At 37.2% G+C, this 25,356-nt stretch overlaps 1 protein-coding gene across 2 annotated transcripts in view; it reads left to right on the top strand.

The window, feature by feature from the left end:
- The window catches only part of LOC129767272 (synaptic vesicle glycoprotein 2B-like), a 108,201-nt gene that overhangs the window by 8,429 nt on the left and 74,416 nt on the right, over positions 1–25,356 (top strand). Inside the window, exon 1 of one of the 2 annotated variants that reach the window (XM_055767978.1) lies at positions 19,501–19,651. The exons of the other annotated variant lie outside the window; for it this stretch is intronic. The gene's annotated coding sequence lies outside the window, so the exon portion shown is untranslated. Of the gene's footprint in view, positions 1–19,500; positions 19,652–25,356 lie in introns of those variants that run through there. 2 annotated transcript variants of the gene reach the window in all.

Here is a 25,356-nt window from a genome sequence, read left to right as displayed (position 1 = left end):
ATCTACTCAATATCGGTATCAAATGAAATTTTTTGACTGATAGAATACAGTACAATGCCTTTATTGTAGAGAAATATTCTAATGAAACAGATAATGTACTAAAAACTAGAAAATAAAATGAGTAAACAAAAACTTTTTAAATTATAAAATCCATTCATTTTCATTATCCACAATTAGTGATTTCATCATATGTCCCACTATTTTATTTTAGTCTTATCAATGCCCTAGACTAATGAAGGAGAGGTGTGATAACTACTAACTGCAACTTGCCTAATTATTTTCTCTAGCTTTTAGTACATTATTATGTTTAATCACAAATAAACCGTTTAACTTAAAAAGTTTTTTTACTCATTTTATTTTGTTTTGCACGCTGGTGGGGCACGTTTTCTTTTTGAGATAGTTTTCTTGGGATTCTAAATATAAAATCATTATCGGGCACAATTTTCATTCGAAATTCACTCACAACTTCCAAAAAAAGTATTGTTCTAAAAAACAGAATACATATTCCATTTAAAAAAGTAGATTTTTATTCATTATTTTAGTTTTTGAGGCGTATTTATTCCTCCTGCAAATCTACTATCATTTTCATTTCACAAATTGGTACACGAAGCTGCTGTCAAGGCGAAATAATTCAAAATTTGAAAAATCTTTTAGACTGCCATTTGTAGCACTACATACTTTCGGAATTATTTTAGCTATGGATGCTTTCGAGATTCTAAAAAAATATCGACAATAATCTGAACGATATTCCAGAAGAAAGGTACAACATTTCTAGTTTCACTTATGTAGGTATAGCATCCCTCATGAGTGTATCTTGCGTTGTATTTGTGGAGCAATTAAATCCAACAGTTTTTTCACTTTTTCAGGTGTTATTCTCAACACTGCTCTGTACTCTCGGGGATCATCATCGTAGAGTTACTTCAATATTGTATTTGTTGCTCCTTTTTTTTGCATCCAATTCCTGGACCGAATCCTTTTTTCTTTCTGCTTTTTCCGGATAGTACCTTCAGTTCAAAGAAATTCAGCACAAAGTATTTTTAAACACGGCCAGTGTGTGTTTAGCGATAAAATTGTGTAATGATAAATTCAACTGAAAATCTAAGACGAAAACTGCCAATAAAGAAGTCGATTTCGGATCAATCATCTGACAAATTCGGATCTGATTGCTGTTTCTGACGATTTGATGGACATTTGAAAAACCGCCTGGCATCTCTGGAAAACCTGTGCCGTAGTATCTAGTTTCTTGCCAGCAGCTCACATTGTGTGAACGGACAAGGCGAGTCAACCATTTGTCAAGCGAGTTCACCGGGTCAGTAGCTGCTCATTGTGAAGCCAGCTACTAGCAACGTATAAATGGGCCTTAAATCGCGCCATTCAAAACGTAGGATTTAGGGTGTTTGGACAATGTTTGACATTTCACAATTGTTCAAATGTTTATCTAAAATAATAAAATTTCATTCATTGAGATTGATGCGAAAAAATATTTCCCATCAATTGATGTGAACATCTTTACGATCTAATAAGAAATTAGTTTTTCATTTTACCCCCATATATTCCAGTTAGACGTAGTCCTGATGTATCTGCAAATTGTATAGTTTTGCATATGATTAAGGCACGGTTACGGGTTTTCTGATAGAATAAATTGTCTCTTATTTTGAATGGTATAACCTTTCGCTTCGTTTTTTAGGTTTATTTGTACTTTGCACTATTGTTTCAAATTCGTTATACAATATGCAAAATGTTTGTTTTTTCGATTTTCACTTCCATTTTTCAGGTTTTCAAATTACTGGTGGAAAGAATGGAAATTCGTTCGGATGCTAGTTCCTTCGATTTGAGTAGCAGGCAAATAAACTATGAACGTTATCGCCGGTTGACTAGCATCCGTTGATATAATTTGAGGGTAAATGAACGCATCGCCAAATCGACCGTACCTGTTTGAAGGTTAGTTCTTTCTTTCTTTCTTTGTTTTTAAGAGGCTTTAAACTTTGCAGTTCATTCGCCTCTAAGGTTAGTTCGTTCCTGGTTTTCATTTTATGCCTGTAAATGATCCACATTGATAGACCCGCTCAGCCCTGTTTATACCGCACAAATTTCACTATTGTTGTTTAGCTAAGAACACACGTGAAATAATAGCGAATCTAACTTACCCACAACAAATAATGAACTCGCAGCCTATTTCGCGAAAACTTGGTCATGTTTACCTGCCCACGGAAACATTTCAGAGGTTTCCGGAAACTTCCGAAGGGTTCGCTCTTATCAATTTTTTGAGTGAAGCACAAATGTCTGCTGGTTTCGTCTCAACTACTGGGCGAAAACAATCGATCTACTAGCTTACTCACAAATAATTATAGGATATACAATTAAGGAAAATTAGGCTTAACACTTTTTATTTTTAAGGACTTTCTTTCACACTCTTACCTTCCCGTATCGTCAATAACGAGTCACTAATACATTCGTTTCTGCCCATTTTCAACTTATTTGGTATGAATAAGCCATGCGTGATTTGGAACCACACCACACCATCGGAGCAACATCGTTGCCGGCGAGCGTCGAGCGGAAGTTAATCAGGATAATTAAGACGAGGAGAAGTATGGAGTCGAGTTTCTTTCCACAAGGGCTAGAGGCAAATGAACTGAAGGAGATTAGAGCCTCTTAAAACCGAAAATGGAATGGAATGAACCCATAGTTGCGAGTGAGCTGGCAAGCACAACACAATGAGCGGACATCATAATGCTGATTTCACACACATATACCGTTCTGAATCATATTTCGGACACTTTGTTCTAATATCTTGAAATGCTTCATGCACTGATGATATAACTATAAATTTAATATTACAATTGCTTCTTCAGAGTGATCCCTTAGTTTCACTATCACTTCATTTGAGAATAACATTTGAATTATCACATAGTAGGAAACAATTTAACAGCATCACTCATTATCGTTTGTGTTTGACGTTTATTTTGCGTGAGCACGTAGAATTTACCCGTTCATAAATATTAAAATCTCTCCTGTGTTTCATCAGTTCTCATCATCGTTAACAGTTTACTGTGATTGCTTGGTAAGTGTTTCGCAGTTGACTATAAAATATAATCAAGTGTAATGTAATTTTCGTCCATAAAATTACAAAATAAAGTGTCCGAAATTTGATTAGTGTCCGAAGTTTGATTCTTATTTGCTTTATTTCAAAAGCATTTTATTCGATGATTTTATTATGTTTTCAATCAAATAGGTACCAAAGTAGAATGCTTGAAAGTGTGTTGAACTTATTTATTAAAAATATCTCCCAATAATACCTGTGCATAAATTTTAGATATGTTTTCTGCATCATATGCCTTAACTGTCCGAAATATGATTCGGAACGGTACCCACATTAGAGTGCCATTGGATGTGTGGGAAAAAAGTGACCCTCGAATTTTCAAAGCGAACTTGATTAAAAATGTTGATTCCCACGAAAAACTACCCTATGTAAAATATCAGCTCAATCGGACTTCATTTACTAGAGTCGCACAGCGGTCAAAGTTTGGGTTTTTTGAAAACCGAAAAATCACCCAAGGGGGGAGTAAAGCAAATCGGGGTTTCCAAAAAAAGTTTTTTGATGTCTTAGAATTGCATGAAACGTCAAGATTTACTGTCTCAGAGTGTCGATTTTTGACAAAAAAAAATCGAGATGACAGTAGATCTCGACGTTTCATGCAATTTGAAGACATTTGGCATCAATTTTGTTTATTCGAAAACCCCGATTTCCTTTACTATTTTCCCTCTTTATCCTTTTTCCTTTTTTTCCCTTCGGTTTCGGATTTTTCGGTTTTTAGGAAACTCAAACTGGTTTCTTTTGTGCTAGTGTGGATATGGAAGAGTATCCAGAATTTTGAAATATGAGCATATACTGCATTTCTTTAGATACAACGTATCTTTCATGGAAGTATCCCAACCCAAGTGGAATTTAAGAGCAAACGTATTAATAGTGTGTGATCGATATCTGAGTGGGAAGGAGATATGCTGGTGTGATTTAACTGCGTAGTTCAATCGTTAAGTGAGGACGGAACCAAATAAACGAAAAACGCTGATAACTTGACGATTCTCGTCATCAGTAATTTGTTATAGGAAATCCGAAAGATTTAAGTGCAAACATTCTGTGCGAAAGTTGATAGTTGTTGAATGGAATAATGACTTGATATGAAGTATGTCGGACACAGAGAACAAACACGGTTTTATAAGATACATACCGGCACGAGTTGACAAAAACATGATATATTTATATTGTCAGACAGCCGCTTCTCGGTATGAACCTGCAGCCCAGACGAAGCGGAAGGTGGAGGTATAGTAGAACCCCGAAATAGTCTGGCAAGGACACCACGAATAACGGAAATCGCGGATGTACACCAGTGCACAGTGGGGAATCGCTGGTCATTAGGCAAAAAACGAAATTGGCGTCAGCTGTTTCGTAATATTTTTCTTTTCTTGCAATGATATTCAAGTGCTTAAATCCCACATATGAGTGCAATATCATCAAATCTGATTTTTTTTATGATTTTTGAAGCTGTTTTGGATTTTTGGAAGCATATTGAGGGTTTTTTGTAATTTTTTTGAAATAAAGTACATTATTTTGAAACGCTCTTCAGCTTCGATGAGAGCTTGGATTTTTTTTAGCGTCAAAGGAAAAATTGTTCGGAAAGCTATACAAAAAAAAATCTCTTCCATTCTTTTTGAATGGCGTTAACGTTCCCTATGGAACTTTTGCCGTCTCAACGTATGCATTAACTAACGTCATTTATTAATACTTAGTTGAGATTTTTTGTGTTGTGTGATTCCAGTGTCAATGTTTCTACGATTTGTTCAAAATAGATATCAGCTATATTCAGAAAATCAGATTCATAATTTCGTTGAGTTTTATTATGGAGTCTTCAACTTCAGCGATACTACATAATTCAACGTCGAGTAAGTTGTTTATTCATGGATTGATACATGTGTTTTAATATCCTCTTTTAACCAAAGGAACCGGATTAGAAAGACAAAATATCTATGAAACAATGAAGCATTGAGAATCACTAGAAGAAATGAAAATAGCCGCGGAAGAGATTTGACCTGCTGATAAGTATAATGAATTCCAAATTTCACTCGTAAAAATAATGGAGAAAATACTAATCATGGTATAGTTAATCATCTTCTTACCTCCACAGATCGAATGGTAAACAAATACTTGGAAGGAGAAAAATAATTGTAAAAAAATCCAGATGAAGTAATATTTCTATTGAAGGACACAATTGTTGAATTAGGAAAAGATGATTACGAATCTGATGGCAGTTATGAAGAAGAAGATTATTGTTTTGATTTGTTATTTTTTTCATTAACTGCAGTCTTCAGAAAACAAACGCAGCGCTGCGCTTGAGTTTAATTTTCATCAGCGCGCGCTCAAAGAACACACGTCTTCTCTCTTGGTGCGAAGCGCACAAAATTCATAAGCACGACAGCGCAAAATGTACCCTGTGCAGAACTCAGATACTAAACATTTCTTCTCACTTGTGTGATGCGCGTCTCATTCTATATATATATACACACACATACACATACATATCAAATTCTAGCGCCCGCTTTGGCTTCGTTCGTTCTAAGAAAAGCATAAAAACAACAGCGCGCTCCCATTTGAACCGTATACGCTTGTGTGAAGAAAAATATCTCAAAAGAGAGAGCAATTCCAGATTCAAGCGTGCAGCACGGCACGTGAGCACGGCGCAAATCTCAGCTTAAAACTGACAACCAAACATTTTATCTGTGTTTCGGAGCGTGCTCAATCGCCAGAGCGCATGTGTGCGCAAGGAGTGGGAGCTCAACCGGGTACAAAAATCTTGTTGCGCATCAGCACCGAGTTGCATTCTGAAGACTGATTAACTGTTTTGTTTTAATTCGTAATTCAAAAATATCGTTTATATTTAAAGGGTGTGTGACATCAAATTGCATCACGGAAAAAACGCTGTAGAAATTCGCCCAGTAGATCGATCCTTTTGAAAATTTTAGACAGTAAAATAAAAACTATTAAACAACTTTTGCCATTTTCTTTTTATTCATACTTCGAGCCCAAGCCCGTATGCTCGCACCTTCCTCTTTACCCCGTCCATACGGTTCTGTACAACGTCAGGTTGTAGTTTATTTTGAACAGAAATCCATTTTCTCTTGAAGTCCGCCTCCGATTTGACAACTTTTGGGTTCTTCCGGAGGGCCTGCTTCATAATCGCCCAATATTTCTCTATTGGGCGAAGCTCCGGCACGTTGGGCGGGTTCATTTCCTTTGGCACGAAGGTGACCCCGTTGGCTTCGTACCACTCCAACACGTCCTTTGAATAGTGGCACGACGCGAGATCCGGCCAGAAGATGGTCGGGCCCTCGTGCTGCTTCAATAGTGGTAGTAAGCGCTTCTGTAGGCACTCCTTAAGGTAAACCTGCCCGTTTACCGTGCCGGTCATCACGAAGGGGGCGCTCCGCTTTCCGCAAGAGCAGATCGCTTGCCACACCATGTACTTTTTGGCGAATCTCCTCCGGAACGCTGAATTTGTCCTCTGCGGAGAAGAACAACAGGCCCGGCAGCTGACGAAAGTCCGCTTTGACGTAGGTTTCGTCGTCCATTACCAGGCAATTCGGCTTCGTCAGCATTTCGGTGTACAGCTTCCGGGCTCGCGTCTTCCCTACCATGTTTTGCCTTTCGTCGCGGTTAGAAGCCTCTGAACCTTGTATGTACGCAGGCCCTCCCGCTGCTTGGTCCGCTGGACGAATGAACTTGACAAACTCAGCTTATTGGCGACATCCCGGACCGAACTTCTCGGATCACATCTAAACTGCTTAACTAGATGATTAACACTTGTGATCTTTTTCACTGACGGAGCATCCATTTTTGCCGTTCTTCACCTTCCGGTCGATGGTTAGGTTCTCGAAGTATTGTTTTAGTACTCTGCTGACCGTGGATTGGACGATTCCCAGCATCTTACCGATGTCCCGATGTGACAACTCCGGATTCTCGAAATGAGTGCGCAGGATTAATTCACGACGCTCTTTTCGTTCGACGACATTTTTCCAAATTTTCGAAAAATTGACAGTGAAGCATGGCCAACGTGATCTATACACTCTTATCTGATTATAAGCGCAAACTGAAGATATAATTCCTAAAAATTAAATTTCTACAGCGTTTTTTCCGTGATGCAATTTGATGTGACACACCCTTTATAGCATTTTTTTATTTGAGGGGCCGTCCCTGAACTACGTGATCTATTCTAACGCCCAGTGAATTTGCTTGTGCTCAAAGATCATGAAATTATATAGAAAAGTATGTGAAATATACTGCGAAGAAGAGGGTGCCATAAAATCCCAAAAAATTGATACCGTGCTTTATGAACGGCCTTAAATAAAAAATGGATGTAAAAACGATATGTTTTTTTTCGCAAAAATTACTTTCTCATTCACAAGATAAGCGAAACTGTCAGCCTTTATGGAGAAAATTTCGCTACTGGCAAGTGAATCCAAATAACATACATTTATGTTTATATTTATTATCATGGGTTAATAGCTGGCACCACCAAACAATCGAATACAGAACGATACTAAAAGTTTGCCTCAGCGAGATCCAATTTTTATATCCTAGGCAAATATTCCCCTTCGTTCTTAATCTTCTTCTTGTCTTTGTTCACGGAGACTTGAAATCATTTCCTTTCGTTGTTCGCCGATAAGTTGCTCGATATAGGCGGCACGGGTAGGAAAGCTCACAGCTTAACAAATGTATGGGAAAAGTGAAATGCTTCATCATCATGCTTTTCGTCAATTTGAACCATTTACAATGTAATTTGCTATATCAAACAAATCTTAGTGAATTTCCAATTCGTTTGGTATGTAAATCGCCAAAATCCGTTCGCGGCAAAAGTTGTTATTAACGTTAACTTTATTTCACAAAAACGTGACCTGTTTTCTGATTTGGCACCCTTAATGAAAGACGTAGTTTTACGTCAAAAACAACACTAACGAATAAATTGGATTATAGTTGCATAGATACAATATAGTCGCAAAGAAATATTGAACGAAGACTAAAAACTTGTTAACTTTGAAAAATCATAACCTAAAAACAAAAAAGAACACAACTCTGATTTTTGGATATGTTATGTAAAAAAACCTCAGCTTTCAAGAAAAAAATATAAAAAAATATGGCGCCAATGGACCCGAAACCCTGTAAACTATAAAAAACAGATACAATCAACAATCACGAAAACAAAATTCATTTTCTTCGCGAATGTAATATTTTTTCAAAGCAGTCTAGCTCATTGGCTTTAATTTTAAATATCAATCATCTTAATCGGTCTAGTAGTTCAAAAGTTATCGTCGTTAAGTCGTAATTTTATTAGTACAACCGACTCTATTTTCTCAGCGTCGAACTTATCTCGCCGTACATAAATCCACATAATCATATCAAGTGTAAATATACCCATTTAAATTTGTCATATGGCTTCTAATTCAATCTAACTCAATTTACGGTAAGGATCGTAGCTTGCTCCATTGTCTAACTAACGCTCAGTTCTTTCTGTGGCGTGTCTCAAACCAAAATGAACGACGTCGTAGACGCCTTTTGCGACTTCATTTGCTCATGTACTGCAAGCAAAATACACATGTTTATGGCTAGCATATTAGAAGGTTTTCGCAGTGCGATTTGTTATCTTTTATCATTATTTGTGGTTATATGATTGAAGATTCATCGGTTGAGATTATCGCTGTTGCTCGATTATTAAAATTTAAATTGTTTTTTTCTTATGAAGTTAGTTCTCTTTGGAAAAGATATACTCCCATCAGCGCATCTTTAAAATTTCAACTCCTAGAACTTGTTTTACAGAATAAAGTCCATTCACGAAGATTTTATTGAATGTACACTGACTGCAATCGTGAAAGAAAGTATACTCCCTTGTGTCAGATATATTTTCTCGAATGTATCCTGAGGCCGTAGGCACGTGCCCGATTCAGTCGCATATTAACTAAAAACGACTGAAAAACAACGTTTCCTGTATATCAGATACCAAAAATAATTCAGTTTCAGATTTAAATCAGATGGGTTACTCCATCTCAAGTAACTTACAGTCAAGGTCAAAAGAATGGAATGGAATTTTCTTTTATTATTTATTATTTTCTTTTATTCATTCAGAGCAATGTCGGTCGCACAATAGGACGTACAACCTTTTAAATTAGTAGCATTTCAAATTAGTCATCTTGTGTCTGTGGAGTCTAATCGAAGCATGAAAAATTAATGAATGGTATCAAATAAATCTACATGTTTTATTATAGTGCCTATAACTTGTGTAGTCATTAATCAACAATGAGAAATTAACGTCTATAAATATTGTGATTATTATTTAGTAATACAATTCTGGAGTGAAATTTTTAACACTGAACGACCAACTACTCATTCGAGAACATTTATGGACAAGCAATCTATAACGATTGACAACTGTTTCAGTTACAGATATCAGGTGCATTATTATCCCTTCGGAAACCATATAGCGATGCATATAGTTCCGATTGCGTCATATGGCTGTGTCCGCACAAACGAAGCGTTGACAACCGAGATGCAGGTAATGATTCATCTCGTCACACAAAAACAGAATCAGCACCGAAAAAAATGAGATAACGAAAAAATCAACGCCAGAACGTGAGAATCGCACGAAAATAGCAAAATATATTGTCATTCGGTTTAAATGTGTTATTTAATCAGTTACACAGATGAGCTTTCAGAGTGGTGATTTGCATCTTTGATTTTGCAAGTAGTGTATGTTGTAAAATGTTGAGCTCGAGCCAACACGAAGATGAATCATGACGATGGAACGAAAACAGCAAAATTCGACGGATGATATACATAAATTCGGGAAGGGCGTTTCAAAGAACACTTTTTCAAAGCTGTTATGATCAGCTCGGGATTGAATTTATACTACCAAGCTTATTTTAGATAATTGCAGTAACTATTGGAAAACAAAGAAAATAAAGATAGTGATGAAATGGCGTGTTTGAAATTGGTAGAAATATATTCAGAATATCATTGCATACTGAGTGATACATCACTCCAGACGATTGCTTCAATTTAATTGAGTTTGTATTTCGAGAACCCCCATTTAAGGTATTAAAGTGTATCTATAGGGGTACGTATAGCATAATTACGTATAGCCGAAAGATTAGTTATGAACAGAACAGAAAAAGGAACAAATATAAATAGATCCAATGGAATATTTCTTTACAGTCATGAACACTGTTCATTTAATGAGGGAAGGAAGACTTCTATGCACAATTAAAGCACGTTTGCAATAGTTTTGCCAAGCTTGTAATCGGGAACTAAACTTAGAAGTAAGAATTGCTTTGGTACCAGCATAATATATCTATATATATATAAAAATGGAGTGATGTCTGTCTGCCTTTCTGTCTGTCTGATTCTTATGGACTCGGAAACTACTGAATCGATCGACATGAAAATTGATATGTAGGTATGTATGGTATATGTTTTGGGGCCGGGGAAGGTTTTCATGATAGGTTGAGACCCCTCCCCCCTCTCCAAGGGGGGGCTGCCATACAAATGAAACACAAATTTCTGCATTACATGAGAATTAATCAAGCAAATGAAACCAAATTAAGCATATGGGATTATAGGGTGCAATAAATGTTTCTATGGTGGTTAGACACTCCTCCCCCTCTCTAAAGGGGGCCTGCCATACAAATTAAAAACAAATTTCTGCCTAACTCGAAAACTAATCATGCAAATGAAGCCGAATTTGGCATGTGAAGGTTCTAGGGACAAAAAACATTTCTATGATGGCTCAACACTCCTCCCACCTCTCTAAGGGGGGCTGTCATAGAAATGAAACATAAATTTCTGAATAACTCGAGAACTAATGAAACAAATGGAACCAAATTTGGCATGTGGAGGTTTTAGGGAGCAAGAAATATTTTTATTGTGATTTGACACTCATTTCTCCTCTCTAAAGAGAAGGAGTGGTAGGGTGCTGAACAACTCGAGAACTAATCAAAAATTTTAATTAAACTTAGCATATAGAGGTTTTAGGAATCGATAAACGTTTCTCTGGTGGTTCGACATTCCACCCTCCTCTCTAAGGGGAGGCTACCATACAAATGAAACACAAATTTCTGCATAACTTGAAAACTAATCAATCAAATGGAGCCAAATTTGGCATGTGAAGGTTTTTGAAAATGAGAAATGTTTCTATGATTTGATGACAACCTCCCCCCGCCCCCTTCTCCGAAATGCAGAGGAGGCTCCGTAAAAATAATACACATATTTCAACCAAACATGACAATTGATTTGTTTTAATGTGATAAAACGCACTCCGATATCTTCTTCTATCTATATAAATGAAAATGGATCACTGAATGTGTTGATAAGAACAAAACTCGAGAAAGGTATTGTCCGATTTAGGACTGTCTTTATTCTATTTATCATATTTTCTGTATCAAACATTTATTCCAAGTAACGGAGAAACATGTTATTTGCAAGTGGTTGAAAAATCTTGAACGGGAAATGTGGGTAGATTAGATGATCAATCAATGAACAGTTCTGCAATTAGACCCATGATCGTTCGCTTAGTAAGAAAACGTGAATGTTTGAAAGTATTGGATACAAAAATCCATTTTGGGCGGGACGAAGTTTGCCGGGTCAGCTAGCCTTTCTATAAATAAATTGATCAAAATTATGGAGAAATTGATGTTAATGCAAAATGCACGCGGAAGTTTTACTATTATTAATTTTATTATACACCCCTATAACACAAAAATTTCAACATACATGTTCGGATTTCCGGTACATATTTTTGCAGCAGTTTTGTTCGTAACACCACAAAACTGTAAATAGTTTTATTTTCAATGAATAAATAAATTAGGATTATAAATTGCGCTTACATTTTTTGGTCTTATAACCCGTAAACCGAACAATTTTCTATCACGGTAAAATAAACTTTTCTAGCTCCTTAAATTATAAATTTCAGTATATATGTTTCATTTCACCTTTCAACTTATTTTAATTTAAATTCCAAGCTCCTATCATAGTTCTTGAATGCTTCAACTTTAATCCTTTTCAGTCCACTATAGATTTCAACTTTCTTTCACTTTGATGTTTCGTCCAACTATAGTTTCCCACTCAATACACTGTATAGATCCTTTTCTTTCTATAAAACGCTTACTCAAATTATTCTTCTCTTCTACTTACTTCGACTATTCTTCAGTGTTTCATCTGTTCCTACCTAAGTGCTATAAACAATTTTGTATTGCTTCACGCGCAGCATCCCGGTCCATTCTAACTCCGACAACTCCGATAAGGGAATTCGGTGCATGGCGGGCTAACAATACACTTCTTTTTCTTAAATGGCAATTCCTAGAAAAACTTCGCCGTCTCAACGAGATATTACTTGCGTTATTTTTAATAGTACTCAGTTGAGACGCCTTGAACGCATTCTGAGTGGTAAACTCTAGAATACGTGTGACCACAGTGCAAATCGGAGGAAATTTCTTTGACGAAAAATTCCCTCAACCAGAACGGGAATCGAACCCGAACCCCCGGCATGCTAGGTGTGACGCTAATCACTCGGTCACGGGAGCACAACATACTCTATATATATCAATTAAAAACTCTACGAAAAAAAACTCTTAACATTGCAACGCGAAACATTGAAGTCAAACTTACCGAAGCATCTGTTGAAAATACGGCACATTCTCCGCCTTTGGGTTCAATAAATCCGTAATTTGTTCGTGTTATGTGGTTTGCACTTCATGAGACCAAAATACTCACATCCAGTGGCGTCGTGTGAAGCTTTCGCACCTGGGGCGGAAGAGTTTATTTGCACCCCCAGGGCGGAAGAGACGGTGTCGCACCCCCACCCTCCGCCAGAAAAGCCATATTGATTTATTTAACATATTTCTAAGCGATCAATGCATTTTGGCACTCCTGAGATGATGGCTTATGTTCTGTACGAGCACAGGACATTCTTGAGCGACATTCATGCGCGATATTGCCGGAGACAATCCATGGATTTGAAGCTTTTATGATGTATGAAACGCGAGAGCTTCTTCTGCAGCCCAAATCTTCTAAGCGGTGTGATTTTTTCACCACATAATTAAGCATGGATTTGGAAGTGGATTTCAATTGAATAGTCTTGCAATGTTTCGCATATCCACAGCTTTTCCAAATCAGATTTACGCGCAATGATTCATTGTGGAGTCCAAACTACTGTTTCAACAAAATGACAAAATGCACATAACGCTATTGACCACCAACACTTATAAATCACATATGTATCACTTGGTTACATTACATCTTTCATTGAGACAAAGGTACTTCCGGCGCAATTCGTCGGTAAAATGACACTTCTGCTTATATATTTAAAAATTAACTTGGAATGTCGAGATGAAATACAAAATCAACCCTGTGAAAAGGAAAATCTGAATGAAAACAGATGGAGGATGTTGTGGAAGTTGCAACTATCACTCTTTACACGCTTGCCAGATTTCAGTCATCAATAATAAAGTTTTCACTGAAACCAAAATACATTTTTTTGAATGATTCGTAAACAAAATTGAATTTCTTATAAAAATCAGGACAAATGCTAGTATATGAAAAATAAATCAGGACGCTCCAAAAGCATTTCAATACCAGGACATGTTCTGCTAAATCAGGCCAGATGGTATTTCTACCAATGAAGCATACCACCACGAAGTTACGTCTCACGTCCAGTAGTAAACTTCCGTTGAATACCTTCGATGTGGCTAGTAGTATGTGCACAGCAGAATATTTATGCATCTTTGAATTCGTTGGAGAAGCGGAATATAAACTCGAGCTTTTGATATCACGTAGGCGACACGTTTTTCTCGATAAACACCAGTAGGAGGTTCCCACGCCTGAATACAGTTCGCTATACAATCCGATAGATGAGGTTCTGACCTATCTTCCACATTGTCAAATACAACTGGGAATGTATTTGCAGCTAAGTTATGACCAGAAGAGAGAGTCGATGTAGAGAAATCTTTTTGTTTTTATTTTTATTTTTTTATATCTGTATTATAGTGACTTTCAACACTTTTGGCTGGTTCGTCACTTTTTACTTCCAATTTTGGAAGAATGTTGGGAGTGAGAATTGAATTGATCTTCAGCGTGAGAGGTATGGATGTTACCACTACGCCAGATCGGCTCCTGATGTAGAGAAATCGATCAAATCTTCATATCCTATAGTTACATTTAGATGCCTATTCTATCAAATTCCTTCTAAAAATCCTATTCAATTTGAACGAGGAAAGTGTCACCCATATCTGGGTGACGGGGCGTCAAAAGTGTTAAACCAAAGCACGTCGTCTGTCGAATGGAATTATCGGGTATTATGGGGTCAGCTATAGTTTCCAATTGTTGCTGTGGAAAGAAAGCATCGCTTGGTTTCCGTATCGCACTAATACAGCTTCAAGTCGTCGGCGTACGACTACTTAAGGCTTTTCAGAAAGTAGTTGACGTCATTCATACATAGCAGAAATAGGAATGGCTCTAGATGGCTGTCATGATGAACAATAGATGTCACGAGGAAGGAAGAAGAAACATAGTCCCTACTTATGACAGACATTCTTCGACCAGTCAAATGAGAAGAAAGCTAAGCAAGTTGAACGTAATGTACGCCTAACCTGTCATATTCAGCCAAAGAAATATCGCGATTCATTTTGTCAAATGCTGTTGAGAGATCTGTATAGATATCATCTACTTGATGGCCTTTTCAACTTCACGGATGATGAACGAGGTGAACTGTCCCAAATTCGTATTCTCGAACGCTTGGGCATGAAATCATGCTGCTCCACCGAAATGCAGTGGCTGAAACTTTGAACCATTTTTTCGAGAATAATTAGCTCAAGAAGCTTCGACGTAGAACTTAAGGGGGTATTCTAGTGTAGAGACGCGAATTTCGTACATTTTTATGAACTCCATAAAAATGAGACAAACAATATTTTCAGTATCCATTATACTATTATTTGTTTATCTATCCTTTAGCAATAAAACAAAAATTTAACGAGAAAAAATATTCGTAAATAAAAACGTGTTATCTTACGTTTCCCGATTTTTTCAAAATAGTGAAATAAATAAAAATACATTTCAGTGGTTCATGCAATGGAGAGATGTATGCAGATTGTATTCATATAAATTCGACATGAATCGGTTCAGTAGAACTTGAGATATCGCCAGTTTGAAAAAAAACTAGTTTCGAGAGAAACGCGTTTGAAGATTATTTTTATGGCCGTACCAGGTTATATACCGCATCACTAAAATGGCTCTAACGCGATAAATAATAGGAATTTCGAAAAGTCTTTTCTAATGTGTATTCTTGAATGCCTAAACTTCAGAAATCTGAAGCAAAGAAAAATTTTTGTTTTTCAAATTTCTAGACTAGAATACTGCCTTTAAGCAGCTATTCCACGATAGTTAGATACAGTCGAGTGAAAAGCTGAAAAGGCTGAAAAGTTTATAAGGTAACACAGTGAAACTAATTGAAACTAAACTTCAATTTTATTATTCAACATAATTGCCTTCGAGGGCGATACAGCGATTATAGCGATCTTGCAACTTGATACCATTTTTATAGTACTCTTTCGGGTTTTCCTTCAAATAGGCCTCAGTTTCGGTAATCACTTCATCATCTGTCTTTAATTTCTTGCCAGCGCGCCTTCTCTTCAGGTCTGCGAACAGAAAATAGTCGCTGGGGGCCAGATCTGAAGAATACGGTGAATGCGGAATGCAATTCATGCAATTTTGCCATCGTTTTCATTGGTTTGTGATTTTTCCATTTTTTTAACAATAACAAAAGTTGCTTCACTCGCAATGCTGTAACTCACGAACCAATCGACCGATTGCTATCAAATTTTGACACGCATCCATTGAAAGATGGTGCTATGTGATAGTCAAGTAGATATTTGCAAGAGGCGCCATCTAGACGTCAACCTTATGAACTTTTCAGCCGAACTGTTATGTGAAATATAAAAGCTTTATTGTGTATGGTTCCTGGAAGTCATGTGAAAAGCGTTTGACAAAACAAAACACACTATTTGTCTTATTGATTACAGAGTTGTAGTTTTCTATGAATGTAATTTCCAAGACGTATTACAATATTTGGTACATGATTTTTTCTGCAAAATGTTATGGAGTTACATTGCAAGCAACTAGCATTTAAATTCCAAACTGAAATTTGATTTATATTCTAGCACACATTAGTTCTATTCAGTTTATTGACACATCATTCTTCAACCAATCCATCGAAAGATTTTGATTGGAACTAAAACAGTTACGGGAAATGTGGGGAAATTTGGACCCTCAAGCAAATCGCCTAATATTTTTGTTGTACATTATACACTTAGCTACGCTTGTTTTCTCTCAATCAATAATGTTGAATCATTATATCAAGCTTCAAATTATCAAATATATCATGAAATAAAAGAGATGATTTTTGGACATTGAAATGTAATGCGGGATGATTTGGACCGTCTGTGGGGTGATGTGTGTGTTTCATCGAAAAAAAAAACATACTTATGTTCATGTAAAGTAATACAAGATAATATTACAATCAGTAACAGTGTTCTGGGATCGATACCAGGTGTCTTGGCCACATTCCAGACCAGAAAAAATTGCATTGAAACCATTTCGAATTCTGCATGGCTCTTTTCACTGTTTTTCGAGCATTTTCAAACACTTCAATGCTTAGTCAAAGAAAATCCGTCCTTGATGGTCTGCGTTGAAACCATTTCGCTGTAGCTGTAGCTGAGTGTACAATGTGTTTTTTGTTTCATCCAGTCCGTATTAGTTTGGAAATATTAGGCGATTTGCTTGGGGGATCCAAATTTCCCATATTTCCCCTAATTGTTTCAGTTCCAATGAGAATTTTTCGATGGATTGGTTGAAGAATGATGTTTCAATAAACTGAATAGAAGTTATGTGTGGTAGAATATAAATAAAATTTCAATTTGGAATTTAAATGTTGGTTGCTTGCAATGTAACTCCATAACATTTTGCAGAAAAAATCATGTACCAAATATTGTAATGCGTCTTAGAAATAACATTCATAGAAAACTATTATTCTGTAATCAATAAGGCAAATAGTGTGTTAAGTTTTGTCAAACGCTTTTCACATAACCTCCAGGAACCATTCACAATACAGCTTTTATATATCACATAACAGTTCGGCTGAAACGTTCATAAGGTTGACGTCTAGATGGCGCCTCTTGCAAAAATTCACTTGACTATCACAAAGCACCATCAATGGATACGTGTCAAAATTTGACAGCAATCGGTCGATTGGTTCCTGAGCTACAGCATTGAGAGAGAAGCAACTTTTGTTATTGTTAAAAAAATGGAAAAATCATAAATCAATGAAGTCTTACAAATTGCATGAATTGGTCTCCGAATTGCTTCCGCGTCCATCGCAGACCTGAAAAGAAGGCTCGCTGGCAAGAAATTTAAGACCGATGATGAAGTGATTACCGAAACTGAGGCCTATTTTGAGGAAAAACCGAAAGAGTACTAAAAAAAATGTATCGAAAAGTTGCAAGAGCGCTATAATCGCTGTATCGCCCTCGAAGGCAATTATGTTGAATAATGAAATTGAAGTTTGCAAAAAAAAAATGGTTTCACTGTGTTACCTTATAAACTTTTCAGCCGTACTGTTATGTAAGGCCCATTTTGGAATACTGTAACATCGTTTGGAAGGTTCAGGAATAAGGTGCCAATGAATATATGGGAAAAATTTACCCTAAAATTTCAAAAAGTTACCCTATATAAAATGTTTACCACCTCGAAAAAACACCCTATGCCAAATATCAGCTCAATCGGACTTAAGGGAGAGTGGCGCAAAGCGGTCAAAGTTTGAGTTTTTTGAAAATCGAAAAATCACCCAAGGAAATCGGGGTTTTGGAAAAAAAATTGATAACAAATGTCTCAAAATTGCATGAAACGTCGAGAATTAGTGTCATCTCGAAAAATTTTTTTTATCAAAAATCGACACTCTGGGACTTTTTTTTTCGAAGTACGAGACGAACCATATGGTTTTAAGTACCAATAAAAATAATTATCTCAATTTTTCATTCGGAACTTGTTACGAAATGTTGATTTGCACGATAATATACCCTATACAAAATATTATCTCATTCGAGCTTCATTAATTAGTGTTCCAGACAATAAAATTTGAGGTTTTTGAAAACCAAAAAATCACCGGAAATCGGGGTTTCCATTTTTTTGTTTTTTTATGCCAAATGTCTTAAAATTGCATTACACATCGAGATTTTCAGTTACCTCGAAATTTTTTTTTGTAAAAAACGATTTTTCAGACAGAAAAACGACCAAGTGCAAAACAAAATTTGTTTTACATTTTTTTTTCCAGTTAACAGTAAATTTCGACGAGTAATGCTATTTTAAAACTTTTGGCAGTAACATTTTTTTTTAAACCCCCGATTTTCGGTGATCTTTCGTTTTTCAAAAAAAAACTCAATTTTATACGTCTGTGACACTAATAAATGAAGTTCGAATCAGCTAATATTTGGCAAAGGGTATATTATCGTTCAAAGAAACATTTCGCTGCAAGTTCCGAATGAAAAATCGAGATAACTATTTTTATTGGCACCCAAAACCATACTTTTTGTTTCGTACTCCGAAAGTTGTGTCGATTTCGTACTCCCAGAGTGTCGATTTTTTACAAATTTTTTTTTAGATGAAACTAGATCTCGACGTTTCATGCAATTTTAAGACATTTGGCATCAAATTTTTTTTTCGAAAATCCCGATATCCTTTACTCTCCCCTTGGGTGATTTTTGTTTCTTGTAGGAAATTTTCTCAATTTTACTTTGACATCGTTTACTATTTGGAAACCACGTGATTAATACATGAAAACGAGAAAAAAACAGTTTTTAGTCACGCTGGAATGGGTCTTAAACTCCAGAAAATATGTATAATCTACAAGAGAGTTTGTCAATTAGTCATCCTAATGCGAGAAAAAAAAGCTGAATTTGTCAACAGAAACTTTTCACGACTTAGTAAAAACATAAATTAGGCAGTTTCAAGAATCAGAACAGATACGATCTTTGTTGTGCATGGACAAACCTTTTTAGACGATCCTTTTTCAACAATATCAGATTCGTTATCTTTTTCTTGAATGTAAATAAGCGTAATATTCTATTGGTGGCTTGGTAGATGGACTATCGTAAGATGTTTTATCTTGTTACTCGTACTCCATATATTTTCGGGACATTAACAACAGATCACTAATTGTAATGATTTATACGTACGACGAACTAGTATCTGCATGATATGGACACCGTAGAAAATTACCTACGCCTACAGCGTATGAAGCAAAAAATGTCGCCTCCATAGATTTGAAAAGTTTGTACATTGATAAGCCGTTATCTATCGTTCATAATGCAGCATCTGTAGTTTGTGGATGGAAGCACGTATAAAAGCAAATGATCATCCAGCTACTGTCTTACATTTTGTGGTTTGCTCGCAAACCTCAATTGCGAGTGGTAGCGAATTGAAGAGAAGCTCTTGTAGTGAATTTCTGTCCGACGTAGTGAATATCTGCCATAACCAGTGGAGTGTCCGGAACGCCAAATAAAAAAGGTGAGTGAACTAGAATTGTTTCCAAAATTGTCATTATACATACATAAACGGCTAATTTTCAATGCCACAACCTCATAACCTAAGATACTTAGGGAATGCCACAAGTTCATAGAACAATTATACCCTAATTTGATAGATTTGGATGGGCTATTTGTCTTATAAAGTTCTAAATTACGCTTTCAGTGGAGATCGCTCACTGTGCCAATTTATTCTAAATTATTCATCACGAAGTTTAACAAAAGGGCCACGTGTCGGATGTTTGGCTGGCATGAGATGATGGTATCTTTGCATTGCCTACAATCTCCACGCAATATAATGAGAATCACAGAACTATTATCCGAACGGTTTGAGTAGCAGGGCTGACAATGTTCATGCAACCCCTCACACAAACATTTGAAAATCTGCGTTGGAATCTGAGCAGGTTCTTCTGGGATTAATTTATTACTAGTTGAACCAAGTTGAAAACACGAGCTTACCACTCTGAATACAATCAGGGCGTGTTATTTGACATGGAAATTTCAACAAAGTACTAATTGAAAATGACGCATGTAATACTACGTTGAGAAATCGAAGTTCCCCTAGGAACGCTAGTGCCATCTAAGAAGAAAAAAATGATACTAGCAATCCATTTCATATAATGTTCTATTTGACGTGTTGTATCCCTAATTTCAAATGAGATCAATCAGAATATATTACTTTGCTCTCAGTTTTATGCGTTCAAAGCCCAACCGAGTAATTAAGCGATGAAACGTAGAACGGTAAGAGTGATAAAAAACAATAAGAGAACAACTCTACTTACCGTATGGGGAGGCTACAAATTTCCTATTTTCAAAGAAAATTTGTCAATATATTTGTGATACTAAAAGTGCTCTTTGAGCTACTTGAGAATGGTCCTAACAATAAAGTGGATTAACAAACGCGGTCGAAACATGTGAAATCTGAGTTCCTTCCATTTTCGCATCCGGTGACGGTTTTTCGAAATATCTCAGCAGGTTTCACTAGTATCGTGAATCCAGTAATATCTGGATCAATCCCAATATTACTTGTTAGACGAGATGAAAAATTACGTCGAGCTAATAGTTGATACTCCTGGCAGGCTTTATACGTGTGCTTAAATCGTATATCACCGGCTAGTCAGCATATTGCGGCATGTTTTATTTGCATGCATAGAACCGTCAATAGTCCAGTGACGGCCGAATAAATTTACCCGTGCTGTGGTGTATTATTCCTTAACAGCGTTTCCATGTTTGAGCAGCCAAGCCCGAGGCGTTGGCGCATTCCAAAGTTTGTCTCTCGGAAAGCTGTAAATTACAAGACGCAGATTCTTATCTTAACAAAAAACCATTCAGAGTGATTCGAATTATCTGCAGCGCCAATGATTTTAACAACAACACCTTGTTGATCAGTGTAATTCCCTGTTCCCAGGTTGAAAATGGAATACTGTATGACATGATTAAGGGAGCAGTATTGGGATCAATACGATGTGTCGCACAGTACTGGCGGAAAAAAGTGCCAATATTCAAGATTTTGTTATGATTTTTTTTTCAAATTATGTGGTCATGTGATCATTTATTCATAGCTCATACTTATTCTATATATATTATTTTCTATAACATTTATTTATTTATTTCCTATGCAATGATCTCTTTAGTATGATAATGTAAATCACTTTTAATCATCTTCCCGACTCACGTAACCTGGTGCTATACAAAGAGCTCTAGTTTCCCATTGATTCAAAATTTTATAAAAATAGAAAGGTCTAGGAACGCGCAAGCTTAACGTAGGACGGTGATTGTTCGAAATAATTGTTTTCGAAGTATTGTTTGTTTAATTTTATAACTAATATCAAGTTTCTCCAGTAAGACGGAGCATCACTTCAAGCAACGAAATCCAACTGATCGTCAATTGTAGTTCTATAAACAACCTCCGATTAGTCTATCGTTGACTGCGATTCATTTCAAGAAGTATTGCGATTCTTTTCCACGGGTTACGTATATACAATTTCGAGTTTTTTTGTGGCGTTACGTTGGCACTCATGTCTCTCATTTATGCTAACAAGTTCGGCGATGTATTATCTGCTTCGCTTGCTCGATATTTGCCTATTACAATTCAGCAGCCTCCATTGGGATAATTGAGCTTTGGGTTTCACGTCATAACCATAAACCCATCATTCTTCAGTAGTTATGACCCTCTGGAGGGAATTTATTATTATTATTATTATTATTACTGTTTATTCTGCAACTTAAGGCAATGCCTTTTCAAATGTTACAATGCATTTTACACGGTAGAACTAGTGACACATACCTTGGAAATTTTTATAATTTTTCTAATCTAACAAATTTTTTAATTAATTTTCACGAAAGTGCTCGAACAACCCTCTCCTAAATGCTGAATCTGATCTTTCCAAAGTTAAATCATTCGGCAGTGAATTCCAAATTGCAACGCCTCTGACAAATAATGAATTGCCATATTTCATCAAGTGGTACCGCGGAATTACAAACTTCCGACAGCGAACGCTTCTCAATGGTCTCAATTTACTGAACAAATATTGTGGTTCTATGTTTTTTATTAGTTGGAATATCAGCAAGCAACATCTAAGCTTCCCAAAGCTTTGAAACGAGCATCCAAGTAACTTTGACTGCAAATGTGAAACATGCGAAAAACTATTTAGATTGAACACGAAACGTACACATGAATTTAAAGCTATTTTTAGTTTGTTGATTGCAACTGATTTTTTTTTATATTAATAAAATATTGTTTATTTATAGTATTTACATCACAGGTCAATATTCATTACAATTAAAAATGAATTCAAGCTCACTCACATCGATTACACTATCATTATTATTATTGATGTAGTTCGTATACTGTATGAATAATTTCAATAATTCAGCTTTCATTGCTGATGCAATGTTGCTCAGTACCGGTCGCAAAAGATCGTCAAAAGTTAGTCTTTGCCATCCGCCGAGTGTCGTAGTACATTTTCGTTGCATGTGCATCCATGCCGCAGCTACTCGAGGGCACTCGCTGAACTTGTGCTTCAACGTCTCAACGGTCGCGATGCAGCGCTCACAATTTGGGCCACTTGCACGCCCGATGGTGTTCAATAACTTTCGATGCGCAGTCTTCTCATTCACCAAATAATACAGATGACTGCGCTGGTTCGATGACAGTTTTCTCGTTGAAATATTTAACCAAATTTGCTTCCAGTTTAGACCCGGGTGGTTCCGTTCCACTCTTGGCAGTTCAAATTGTTCCAAATATAGCCTTTGTATTTCATCGTTGGTAGGATTCTGTAGTAAGTGTTGCGGTAACAAAAGAATTCGTTGACACATTAATTTTAAACACGGGAATTCTGCTGAAGGAGTAATATTGTTGATAATAGTGGATTGATAAAACGGCATGGATGTTCTTTCTCTAAGGTGACGATTGACGAGTAGCGATTTGCTTTTAATCGCCGGTAGTTGCAGCTTCAGTCCGCCTTGCTCTTTGCTGCGCGCCAATTGTTGCATTGGGATACGTGCTGGCAATCCACGAAATAAAAAACTCCCCATCATCGCAGTCAATTTCGCAGTATGAAAGCTTTGTGGTGGTATTATAGATGCGATGTACCACGCCTTCGCTTTGATAAAAGTGTTTAGCAGTATCACTTTCTGCTGCAAGTTTAAGGATCGCATGTTATGCATCCATATCATCTGTGTGATTCTGGACAATAAACTGTCCCAATTTAATTTTGCCATCATCCGCAATGAATTGGCAAAAATAATACCTAGCACTTTAACTTTCTCTGCTGTCTGTAGTCCTGGTATGGTCAGTGGCTCCCCATCGATGAAACCAACATCTATTGCCACTGTCTTATTTCGATTTAGCTTTGCCCCCGCTATAATTTCGAATTCGTCAAAAAGTTTAAACATACGTTCTATCGTTGGTTTTGTAGTTACAATCGCCGTAATATCGTCAGCGTATGCAACGCAAACATTGCCATCACATATGCTCTCCAGCCGTGTGAGTAGTGGATGCAGGTAGACCACGAAGAGCAGCATAGATAACGGATCTCCCTGACGTACAGACCGTTCTATGCGGATCGGTTGTGACAGGCGTCCATTCATGAGCAGCCGTGACGAAGAGGTATCTTCAACTCTTGAGATCCAGCTAACGAAATTGGGATTAATCCCCAGAGATAGTAGGGTCCGATGCAGGAACTCATGGGAGACCCGATCAAACGCGTGCTCCAAGTCGAAAGAGATTAATTTTCCTTTTTGTTTTCTCGCTATCATTCGGGCTACACGATCTTTCAACGTGAGTGATGCTTGATAGATGGTCCGGTCGGAGTTTGAACATTTCTGCGCTTCGCTCAGCATACGATGAGTTCGGAGTAAAAGCTCTAGACGGGCTTTCATTACTCTGCTCAGAATCTTATAATCTACGTTGAGCAGGGTGATCGGACGATATGATCTTGCTGTTTTGTCGCCACCTTTCTTTTTCACTAGCACTATAGTGCCATCGGTGAACCCTAAGGGGAGCTCACTGCTTCTCGCTTCATTAATTACGAAGTAAAGTTCTCTGTATATTATGTCGAAAGTTTGCTGGTAGAACTCTACCGGTAGCCCATCAGCACCCGGTGATTTTCGTTTTTGCGATGTACGGATGGCGTGTTCTATCTCATTGATGGTGATTTCTTCCATCAGTGTTGTGTTTACGTCGTCGTTCTCGGGGATTGCTCTCTCGCATTCGAAGTTTTCTTCTGGAATTAGCATCGTTTCTTCCGCCGCGTACAGGTTAACGAAGTAGCGAAACATGTGTTGCTCAATTTCGTTAGAGTCCAAGATTTGTTCTCCTTGCTCGTTCTGCAGTTCTGTTACATTTGTTCTTTTCCGTCTTCTATCGCCTAATTGAAAAGTAGATAAGCTCTCCCCTGCTACGAGTGTCTCGTTGATACGAATGAAAATGTTTGCAAACTTTCGCTGCAATGATAGCATTTGCGCTTTGACACGGTTAATTGTCAACAGCATGCCGGGATTTCTGTAATACCCGTCATACGCGACTCGTAGTTGTTCATAAAGTCGTTGATGTTCGGCCTTGAAGACGTTGAATTTTTCTCTAGACTTCCATCTAAAAAAGGATTTTATTTTTGGTTTCGCGAACGATAACCACCAAGTAATCCAGCTGGGGAAATTTCTCCGCTGTCGAGCCCAAAACTGCCATCGAATTTGAAATTCTTGTTTGTTTTCTACCGTTAGAAGATGCGGGCGGAGACACCAAAACCCGTGTCCTTGTTCGCGACCGAGATGGGGAAGACAAATACGGGCTGTTAGCGCTTTGTGGTCTGTGAAGGAGAATACATGTGTTGCAGCACTCCGAAGTTGCCCACACAGACCCGCGCTTACATATATGCGATCGAGCCTAGATGCCGCATTGTGTGTAATGTACGTGGGCGCTTTAGTATTAGGATACAGCCTTAGCCACAAATCGTGAAGCTGAAGTTGCTGTACTGTCGCGTGCAGTGCCGGACTTGAGTTGGCACTCGTTGAGTCGCTCGAGCGTAGCACACAATTGAAGTCTCCAGCGAGAATGACGTGTTGTGTATTGTGGCGAAGATAGTATGCGATGGTACCGTTGAAAAATCTTTCTCTCTCCCAGCGTAGAGCTGTACCCGAAGGTGCGTAGACGTTGCAGAGAGTGGTGTTTTGTATTTGTAATGCGAT

Source organism: Toxorhynchites rutilus, chromosome 2 (genome assembly GCF_029784135.1).
Source record: "Toxorhynchites rutilus septentrionalis strain SRP chromosome 2, ASM2978413v1, whole genome shotgun sequence".
Lineage (NCBI taxonomy): Eukaryota > Metazoa > Arthropoda > Insecta > Diptera > Culicidae > Toxorhynchites > Toxorhynchites rutilus.
Note: the sequence above shows the minus strand (reverse complement) of the source record. Positions and strands in the feature narration are given on the sequence as shown.